We start from the raw sequence: 12,449 nt of genomic DNA on the forward strand, positions 1-12,449 counted from the left end.
ATCCGAATGACGCAGGGCGATGCCCATGATGTTGATCATTGGATTGCCTGACCCAGACTCGAGTATTTACAGACCGCCCCTGTCTCGATTTAAAAAAGGTTAAATTAAACTACGCGAATATCTCTGGGATTCTAGATGCTAAACTACAAATCTACATAGATAGTGAGTGAGTGACTTTTGTTTTACGCCGCTTTAGCAATATTCCAGCAATATCACAGCGGGAGACACCAGGAATGGGTTTCACACAATCTACACATGTGGGGAATCGAACTCGGGTCTTCGGCGTGACGAGCGAACGCTTTAACCACTAGGCTACCCCACCGCCCCTACATTGATAGTAGCAGGAAGGGAAGATACAGTACAAGTGGATGCCGGTTAAAGGGAGGTCAGATTCGCCAGCGTGGATTACCCATATCCCAGTAGAGCGGTGCTTCACTGGACAGTCTAGTCCCGTTATTTACATACTCTGTCATTCACCTGGAATATTACAGTGTGTGACAGTCATCAATTAACAAACCGAATCTAAACGGAAGCTTTGAATTGCATTTAACACAATATCTGTCGAGATGAACCATACACAAGACATTTGACCATGTGTATGTTCGAACGTTAGGTTTCAACTGAAATTGTTTTCGTCGTAATTCTCATTCACTCGACACATGAATAAATTATGTTTCAATATCCTTGTTGCATAGGATATGTCTGTTTTGGCTGTAAATAATTACATGGTTTTAATCGTTACACATTTAAATTGGTGTTTTATTCATTCCTGTTTGCTTGCTCTACTTTAATTCCTTCTAAATCGTGTTCTTTGATCCAGTGCAGTGTGTGGGGAATATCTGTCCAGGTCGAGATTTATTAATTCAGCTCTTGATCGTTACGCAGGCGTTACCGGAGTCGTACGACTTCGGCGTAATCCGTTCTGTATCGCAGGCCCCAATTTACGACAGGGTAATGAGAACCGGCGCATGCGCTGCAAGTAAATCAAATCATTCAGCTCTCCAGGAGTCGCGACCTTCAGGCGTACGTGCATTTGGCGCAAGCCGGCAATCAATTACAATGAAACAGACATGATATTTACACACCAGTTTGTTTGATGTTTTTGTATGAAACTGATATTGATTACGATGCAGATGCTTGACTATCAGTGACACTGAAATAGGCGTTTGCTCGTCTGTCTTTTTTATATCGGAGTCGTTTTTCAGTAAATGCTGTCGCCTCTGGTTAAACTTTTGGAAGGAATTGTTGTGAAGAGTGATATGTAACGGTTTTAAATGAAGTGGCGAAACGCAGACATAGCGCCTATGAAATGTACATCGCCAAAGATTGATGACATACGGCCTCTGAAAAAAAAAGCCGAGTATTTTCTTGCCGAACTCAGCTGATTCTTTTGCAAGAAGCCCATCAAGGATACATGCGGCAGTAAGTTGAAGGTGTTAGGTTGGTAGGCTGGTTGTTGTTTAACGCCGCACTCAGAAATATTCCAGCTATATGGCGGCGGTCTGGAAATAATCGAGTCTGGACCAGACAATCCAGTGATCAACAGCATGACCATCGATCTCCGCAATTGGGAACCGATGACATGTTGACCAAGTCAGCGAGCCTGACCACCCGATCCCGTTAGTCGCCTCTTACGACAAGCATGGGTTACTGAAGATCAATATTCTAACCCGGACCTTCACGTGGGATACGATGACATGTCAACCAAGGGGAGATCCTGTTAGGGTGGGGGTGGGATCTTCACAGGTGTGTGTGTGTGTGAGAGAGAGAGAGAGAGGGGGGGTGGGTGGGGAGGTGGTTTGAGGTAATGTGTGTAGCCGTTGTTTAACGCCTCAGTATTCTATCAGTATGATGACCGCCTGTAAGTATATCAAGTTTAGTGATTGCTATTAAGAGCAACGATCCACGCCGTTGGGTTCAGATGACAAAACGCCAAACAAGTCGCGGAGTATTACTTCTCCTCCAACGTGCTGGAAACTATTTTCAGACCCGGAATTACCACAGGTTCTGACGGAATATGAGGCCGATACTACAGTATGTAGACTAATGCTTAGTCTCTGAATATATATAATTTTGAATTGAAATGGAGCCCTAGGGAGACCAGAGATTCAGAACATGAGGAAATCTAGACTTGCTTTATTTAGGGCTTTAGCACTGCAGAGAGGGCTTGGCAGTAGGGAAAATAATGTGGTTCAGGGACTGTGAGACAGGCTATACAGTATGCGGCGTCGCAAGTTACCGTGGGGTGAGTGACGAATTAACGGTGACACACTGAATGAACCCGAGCGTTTGGTGTACAGAGTACAAGGCTAGCCGATCCCGTTTAAAGTGAGATGGGTTTGAAGCTACTATTGTGACTTCTACATATAGTTTGTTCCATAGACAACTATGTTTGAACCATTTTGAAACAGCTATAACTCGACATCCTGAAAACAGTCGAGTCTGGTCTAGGCACACCAGCAAGAATTCGCACTGTCGAGGTGCAGCATTGTGCAAACACGGATCACTCTAAAGACCTGTAACAAACGGGGAGCTTGATACACGTTGTTATATATTTTACCGAAAACATCTCCGTCAACATTAGTATGCTTGAAAAGAAGGTGATGTGCCGTTATATGGCATATATTAGTAATGAAATACTGTCGACGTTGAGCCTTAGATCAGACTTTTTCAGAACCAGGTGTTTCTGGAATTCAGCTCTGTGCAAGTGGGGATTTTTGTCTCTGTGGAATGTAATACAATAATCTGGGTCACGGCGGTGTCTGGTTATAATAGGGTCTGCTAGATTGGGCGACTACACTCGCCGTCAGGTAAGATGACACTCCAGTTCGCACACTCTGACCACCCAATCCTCATTAAGTAAGCTGTACCGGCAGAGGTGAGTGAGTGAGGTTTGTTTTCGGCAGCACTCAGCAGTATTCAAGCTATATGGCGGCGGTGTGCAAATAATCGAGCCTGGACCAGACAATCCAGTGATCAACAACGTCGATCTACGCAACTGAGATACGATGACATGTGTCAACCAAGTCAGTGAGCCTGACCACCCGATCCCATTAGTCGCCTCTTACGACAAGCATGGGGTCACTGAAGATCAATTCTAACCCCGATCTTCACGGGTGCGTACAAAGGTCGTATTCAGCAGGATTGGGTTTCTTCAACAGCGTGTTGTAAACGTTGAGCCACGTGTACACTCAGACCTGCATCAAGGATGGGCTGCTTATCATGCCGGGAAACAGAAGCTAGGTTACTCAAGCGTCCGCTTTTATGGACCACTACAGGAGGATATACATAACATTATAGTACCCGTTAGTAGCTGAGGGAGGAATGCTTAGAGTGTTTGTTGTGATGATGAGAGACTGCTAATTTCTGTTCACATAAAAGTCTTATACTGGCCATAACTAATGTCGGCTTTAAGTGTCAGCCCACTGAGATACCATGTCGGTGTTTTAACATGAATAGCCCCTCAGACACAATATACTGACCCTTATCCGACCAGTTCTTGTTTCACCCCGTTAATGTCAAGAGCCACGTAGGGTAACAACCATAGTACTATTCCTTGATTTCTTTGGGTAGGTCACATTTGGGGATGGAACCGCGCCCTCCGCCACCCCGACAGACGCCCTTTCCACCGGCCCACGGGGGCAGTCTTTCTGTTCAGATATTCACAGAGACACGGCTCAAAGAATATACTAGATACATACAGAGACTCGGCTCAATGGATATACTAGATACATACAGAGACTCGGCTCAATGGATATGCTAGAAAAATACAGATACTCGGCTCAATTGATATCCTAGATACATACAGAGACTCGGCTCAATGGATATACTAGATACATAGCCTACAGAGACTCGACTCAAGGGATATACTAGATACATACAGAGACTCGGCTCAATGGATATACTACATACATACAGAGACTCGGTTCAATGGATATACTAGATATATACAGAGACTCGGCAAATGAAATCCAAATTTCAGTCAAAATGATTGAAGTCAATGTTTCAGCAGGCTTATTTTCCGAAAATCCATTTGGCGGCGAAACATCTTTCAATCAATCCCTGTTACAATCCGAGTAGCTAGGTTGTTCATGATAAAGGCGACACACCTTAAGATCTGCTCAATTATTCCAGTGATATCAATGCTGTATTTACTTCAGACATCAACAGCAAAACCATAACACCCACGTATCTTCAATACGATTAATGCCAACTTCCCAGCATGCACTTTCTACATATATGTAATAATAATATCCAGCGTGGAGAAAACACAACACCCGCGAGACGATATCAATCAAGCTGCCTTAGACAAGACGCTAACGTCCGTCATGGTGTAGGACGATTTTTAATTGGTTCCTGGAAGTCTGGAAACAGCGGGCGTCCCGGCCAGGTGCCTCGCTGATGTATGTGCTGCCATCTTGTGGAAATGCCGACACTCATTCAAGGGAGATAACACGACAGGCACAGATACCCGAAAATTATTTTGGATCAGTAACGAGTAGACAATAAATGTGAAATAGGTGTTTCAGGTTATACTTCAGCTTCCTGGCTAAGGAATGAATATTTGAAAGTATTTTAGTAAAACTTGGTGCACACGTAAACAAACATTCAAATGCTCATCCGCAGGTGTTCAAATTGCTTTATCAGCCCTGTTAACTCACTGAATATCACTGGTTACCTTTATCACCCTACAGGATGCACATTGGAAGCTTCTCGAATATTTGAATGTTCCTAAAACCTTTTAAGTAGGTACGAGAATATTTGACACAATTAGGTGTTGAAACCTGTGTTAAACTCAACGAACGCTTGGGCGAGAAAATGCACTTCACATTTCTACAATGGGAGTCATGCAGAAACAGAAACAACCTGACAACTCTACCGATCACATAACGATCTTCATATTTTCTTTTAAATCATAATTAAATTTTTTAAATTAATTCACAATTATTTCTGAAATTGTTTTATAATAGCGTGTGTTTATATAATCACTACAAAAAGCAGTGAAAAAGAGTAATCTGAAGCAAGAAAAGTATAGCCCTGTTCAATAAGGGTTGTTATCTCCCTTTCCGGATTGTCGCCCTTTGTTTTCCCCACAATGCAACGATCTTCCGGAGAGCAAAATATTTGTGTCAAAATGGCGCAAAGCGTTACGGTTGACCTGGATAGACTTCGTGTGCGCGACCTGAAGGAGTACTTGCAAGAACGAGGCAAAATTATGAATCAACCATTTTTACTCAAAATATCCGATCGTGATTTAGACCAGCCACCAGTGGATCACTGTAAGAGTCGCAGTTTACAGGATCACGAAACGGCTGTATTTATCAGCCACGTACTACGCACACACGCACGCGCGCACACACACACACACACACACACACACACACACACACACACACACACACACACACACACACACACACACTCCTACGCACACACGTACGCGTCTTTAAACCCAATTTTCACGTATTTCACTTAGTTTACATCTTCCACTATAACACTGTACCCATCCGATACAACATTCTAGTGGGTTAGGTTTCCCCTACAAAGACGGGATGCTGAGGATCTGTTCTGACACCGGAAACCCACCATGCCATGTCGGGGCATGCGCTGAACCATGTGCTCATAAACCTGGATTTCAAGGATGGGTTTAACGCTACTTAGCGGCAGGTTTCTCAATTTAAGAACGCATATGTAACGACACCCCAATCTTCAGGTCAAATGTCAAGATACTTGAAAAAGCTGTTTATCTAATATCTTCCGGAAGACGTCCAGATATGTGCCGTCACCCAATGCTTTGTCCGCTAAATATAGTTGTATTAGAATCTGTGCTTTACAAAGAAAGTACGCGTAGTCCCAAAGATGTTTATGCTGCTTAATTCAACACCATGGGCGGACATAGATGTGCGTTGTTGTTTCAATGCCATTTCTGTGGTACACATATGTATCGGTGTTAAAGTTTCAACACCATTGTGTGACATGCATGTATATATAGGACCGTCATGTTTCAACACCAGTGTGTGACGTGCATGTATATATAGGACCGTCATGTTTCAACACCAGTGTGTGACGTGCATGTATATATAGGACCGTCATGTTCCAACACCATTGTGTGACGTGCATGTATATATAGGACCGTCATGTTCCAACACCATTGTGTGACGTGCATGTATATATAGGACCGTCATGTTTCAACACCAGTGTGTGACGTGCATGTATATATAGGACCGTCATGTTTCAACACAATTGTGTGACGCGCATGTATATATAGGACTGACATGTTCCAACACCATTTGCAGGTATACACGTAAATGTGGGGAGTGTTCATTGAACACCTGAGTAACATTACTTAAAGGTCACATGCAACGTAAAACACAACTTTGCAGATTCTGATACCTTTCGGTATGGACTTACCGAAACAAAGCGTCAAAAATACAAATTCAACTTATAAAGTTGAAAAATAACGCGATGAAAAAAACCGCGCAAAATCGGAGTTCAAACGTTTCCCTAATTTTCCCCAGACTTTTTCTGGGGAATACGGGTTTCAACAGCTGGGCTGCGCTCATAGCATGTGCGCAGTGAAATAGGTTCGCGCAACTTGGAAGCGGGCTGTCTGGTGAATACTCGGTGAAGGCTTTGGTGTGAGCTATTTTCATAATGTTTTGTTGATATCTCACAGGCGCGAGCTTTTTATATGTTATGACAGTAAATAAACTGTTTATATAATTTCATTTGTCTATTTCACCACACGTTCTTCTTACCGAGTCACTTTCTCAGTTCGATACTTAAAAGCAATGTCATTATTTAGCGTTGACAGAATTTCTAACTGTGATATAGATATGTCGCTGTCACAGACAAAACTCAATGTCTTGTTTTATTGACACCTGTGTGTCTGCCTGCCTGTCTGCTAATGACAATATTCAATACACAACTTCGATCACTGACCACATGCAATTTGAACTTAACACCAATCAGGCTATACACCATAAACAAAACGCATTGATTTATGGCCCGAGTTCGGTCTCTGTCACATTATGTAATTACACAGACAGGCAGGTGTGATACTTGAACACATGACATGTTATGATGTCTGTTGATTGCAAAATGTTATACACAAAAAATGAGCATGTATTTACAAAACCCAACATGAGCCGTGAAGGCGGCATCTGCTAATGAACCAGCCGTTACACTTGAGTGCACACCCACCCGCTCTGACTGGGTTCGGTATCCCGGCTGCTTCGTTTCGAGGGAGGTAAACCCAAGTACAAAATATTGCACTTTTGATTTGCGATTATACGCTTATAATTTTGTTTATTTGTTTTTTCATAATCAGCAATGCATATTATATGTCATGAAGAAGTGATAATTGTGTTTTAATTATGTTTGATTTTTTGGTTGCATGTGACCTTTAACATTAAATTGAACATGAGTGGGTGCCATGATGGGTCGGGTTAACAGTTTGTGTATAAAACAGTTGATAGGTTGGATCATCGTACTGGTCCATTCAGTCTGGCTGTTTTGTTATCGATCTATTTGTTTAAATCTAAAAGCGTGACGAATCTGTTATCCAGATAAAAAAGTAGGCATAAGGGCGACAGTGGGTGAGTATGGTTTTATGCCGCTTTAAGCAATAGTCCAGCAATATCACGGTGGGGGACACCAGAAATGGGTTTCACTCATTGTACCCATGTGGAGAATCAAACCCGGGTCTTCGGCGTGACGAGCGAACGCTTTAACCAGTTGGCTACCCCACCGCCCCTATAATGGCAACAGAGGGAAGGCATGTTACACACGTGTGTCTCCCGTCATGTTCCTACACGATCACGACTGTTCGTATCCAATGTGATCAATATTTGAATTCAAAACAAAGCCCTTGACAGCTTATTAAATCGATTTTCTACCCTGTATTATTGTTACGACTGACCTCGGTATTAGGGACCTGACCTCGGTACTATGTCACTGAGATTTGTATACGATGGTCCCCATACAAAACATTTAATTAATGTTCATTCGATCCTCAGTAAACAGTCGGTTGTAACTTGAATCCCCATGGGTTGACTCTCGAGATGTTTTGTGTACCTTCACAATGATCAGGATATGCGCTGTAATGGTTTTAACACCATGGTTGTGATGAACGCTTTAATTGATTGATATTATTCAACTGCACATAAAGGCACCAGGCCCCGATTTCTCGAAACAAACTTAAGTTTTTACTCAAATTTCAAACTGAGTTTGACAATTTGAAACAGCTGAATTTTAACTCAACTGCATTTTTTAAATAAAAAAAGCCCAAACAACTTAAGTAATCTATCCACCAAACTCAAATAGTCTACTAAGTTTGAGTTTAATATTGATTTCAGTTTATTCTGGGAAATGCATTTTCCTGCGTTTTCTCAAATTTGAGTAAAACTCAGACTTAAGTTTGTTTCGAGAAATCGGGGCCAGGACACGGGGTGTTGGCGATGATGTGGAAGCAGCCATCGTAGACGAAGTATTTCTGACAGAGTTAGTAGTATCAGTAGTTTCAGTCGCGTGGTTAGTAATTGTAGCAGAAGTAGTAGCAGTGACAGCTGCAGTAGCAGTAGTAGCAGCAACAACAAAAGTAGTACTAGTAGCAACAGAAGCAGCAGCAGTAGTAGTAGTAGTGACAGCTGCAGTAGCAGTAGTAGAAGCAGCAACAAATTTAGTACTAGTAGCAAAAGAAGCAGCAATAGTAGTAGTAGTAGTGACAGCTGCAGTAGCAGCAGCAGTAGCAGTTGTAAAAGCAGCAACAAAAGTAGTAGTAGCAACAGAAGAAGTAGCTAGCGGCAGGAGCAGTAGCAGCATGCAGCAACAGCAGCAGCAGCAGTAGTAGTAGATCTTAACAATAGTAGTTATATAAGAAGCATCAGCAGTATTTCATGTGCTAATATTTCACGTACGACACGACTTGTCAGGGGGAAGTCCACAATGTCGTAGACAAGCAGCAGTATGGTGAGAATCTTCGCATCACATTCCATTACCCCTGGATCCTGGAGTAACGAAGTGGAGTAACTCTGTGAGGCCATCCAGGACCTTCCAGGACAGTTGACAGTTGGAATACTATAATAAGCAGAAGAGTGGACCCTATAGCCCACCACAAGTCATTGTCTCAGTAATGTCTTCTTCTGTATGGTTATTATTTGAAATGATTTTTAAAAATTAACAAATGCAATTTTATAAAAAAAAAATTATAAATGAAGTCACGAGACGGTACAATGTTTGTATTTCTCCTCTAAGTCTACTCCAGGCGGACCAGTCGACGTGTTGAGTGAGTGTGTCACCATATCTGGACTACTTATACCACTAATACAGAGACAGGGTAACTAACACAGATGGCATAACACAGACTGTGTTTCTTACTGAGATCATAGTTATGCCTAACATGTCACTGCAAGGAATCTCAAGTGTCGTTGAAGTCTTCGAAAACAAGTTTCCTGCAATTAGGGTACATTTGAATTGTAGTTCGAGTATGTCGTGTTTGGTGATGTGTTCGTTAACATGGAGACAGATCAACAGAAATACACACTGGGTTGTGTTCCACGGACAATTGTGTGAGTGCAAGTAGTGCACAACAAACAATGGTGTGGATCTATGTTCGAGCTCATCCTTTCCAATAACACATGATTTAGTTATAATAAGTTACCTGTTTCTGTAGATTATCGAGACGTATATTTCTTTGGCGTAGACGTTTCACATGTATCACATAAAAGTTTGGCATTCATTATACGTGCAGAATCCGGTCGCCAACTGTCAAAAGATGTCCACACAACTGTGATAGTATATTTCGCGAGAACTACAGACAGTGTGAGGTAGTTTACAATATATTTGTTTAAGTTTAAGTTAAGTTAAAGTTACGTTACAGTTATTGTGTTAAGTATGCTTACGTTCATGTTAAAGTTAATGTGTAAAGTATAGCATTATATTTAAGTGACAATCAGAGTGTAAATTATATGCATATGTTTATGTTATAGTCAGTGTGTAACATATACGCTTACAGTTATGTTACAGATATTATGTAACGTAAGTCCTTATGTACAGTATATGTAATATTGATGTGTAAAGTGTATGCTTATAATTATGTTAAATGTATGTGTGAGGTGAGGTGAGGTGAGGTGAGGTGAGGTGAGGTGAGGTGAGGTGAAATTGGGTTTTACGTCGTACTTGAGAATATTTCACTCATATGACGACGTGCATGCGTGTGTATGTGTATGTGCGGCTGCTTGTACTAGCCCAGATTTAAGCTGGTTTTATAGTGCTAGCCCACTGAGATACCATGCCGCAGTGAAGCATGAATACCCCACTCAGACACATTATACTGACTCCGAGCCGACCAGTCCTTGTTGTACCAATTAATGCCGAGCGTCAGGCAGGGACCAACAAGTACCATATTTTAACGTCTTATGGTATGACGCGGTCGGGGATCGAACCCGCGACCTTCCGCTCTCCGGGCGGACGCTCTAACCACTACACCACGGAGGCGGTCTAAATGTATGTGTAAAGTATATGCTTTTAATATATGTAATGTATCAAATAATTAAATCATTTAAGACATTGTCAAAGGACAACATTTCCGCCTGATAATACGATGTTCAATTAATCGCACCTACTTCCTGGGGATTGTTGTGTCTCTAGTCTACTCTTCTCTCAGAAGTAGAGGTCAATGTACATGTTTGACGAATGACACACACAAATAGATAGTGGTTTTAGGAAACGCATTCAGGAAAACATGCAGACACAAAACGTTCCAACCCAAATACATCTAACATTTAGGTCTCTGGATACAACGTTTATATACTCCAATTTTCCACATTTAGCATCCCCTACTGACCCCGTGAGATGGTCCAGCAGATACAAGGCGAGCTGCGTCGACTACAGCTGTAATTACATGGACCCTCCTGTCGGCATACAGACTTGAGTCGGGAGTCATATCTTTACAGGCTGATATACACTGTTACTGAATGTCCCGTTACTTCCACCCATAAACCTTCTATTTGTTATTTATCTCAATAACAAAATATGGTTATCACAATTTTCGATGTACATTCTGGTATATCTCCCGAGGAAACATCTCACCGTGGTATATCATCTCGGGAATCACTTCACTGTGGTAGATCACTAGAGGAATCACTTCATTATGGTTTATCATCTGACCAAACATTTCCCCGTGGTACTGATACCTAAAGAAACACTTGAGTATGGAGTATGGTATATTGCTTGTGGAAACAGTATATATACATACAGTTGAATGCTATAGGCCAAACATTTCATTGTGGTACTGATATCTATAGAAACACTTGAATATGGTGTATTGCTTGAGGAAACATTCTGCTGTTGCATATTATTCGGAGAAAGAAAATCATTGTGGTACTGATATATGAGGAAACAACTGAATATATTGCTCGAGGAAACACTATGTTGTTGCAGATCATCCGGCGAAAACATTTCACATTATTAAATCATATTGGGAAACACTTCACTAAGGGAATACTATCCGCGGAAACACTTTACGATAGTACATGACCAGGGGACACCACTTCACTGGGAAACACGCTCCTTTATCATCGGACCAATCACTTCACTGCTGTAAATCACTGAGGAAACAATTTATAATAATATACACTATATCACCCGGGTACCAAACTTTCTTTATAGTATATCACATAAGAAAACACACATTGCTGTATATTATCTCAGGAAACACTTCGCCGTAGTACGTTATTGCCTCATAAAACACTACATACACTACTACTACGTAGATAATCTCAGAGTTGTATACTGTTATATATACGTCTCGGCCTTATTCAGGTTGATAACTCGTAATATAACACTCTACTAAATGTCCTCCTACCATGAAAGTGTGAATGTGAGTGAATTATGTGAGTACTTAAATAATTTAACTAATGACTTAAAGAACGAAGAGCGATCGTGTGACATGTTTGGGGTACTAGATACAGACATATACTGAAGGGCATATAAAACCACTATATATCACATGAGACCACATTACACCACTATATATCATATGAGACCACATTAAACCACGATATATCACATGAGACCACATTACACCACGGTATATCACATGAGATCACACGATATATCACATGATACCACATAACACCACCATATACATTTTTGTATTACATGAGACCATATTACACCACGCCATATCACATGAGGCCATATTACATTACGGTATATCACACCAGAACACATCACATCACGGTATATCACATCAGACTATATTACATCACTATATATCACATGAGACCACATCACACACGATATATCACATCAGACTATATTACATCACTATATATCACATGAGACCACATCACACACGATATATCACATCAGACTATATTACATCACTATATATCACATGAGACCACATCACACACGATATATCACATCAGACTATATTACACCAC

This window comes from Haliotis rubra, unplaced genomic scaffold (assembly GCF_003918875.1).
Source record: "Haliotis rubra isolate DU_JTF1 unplaced genomic scaffold, ASM391887v1 Scf572, whole genome shotgun sequence".
Lineage (NCBI taxonomy): Eukaryota > Metazoa > Mollusca > Gastropoda > Lepetellida > Haliotidae > Haliotis > Haliotis rubra.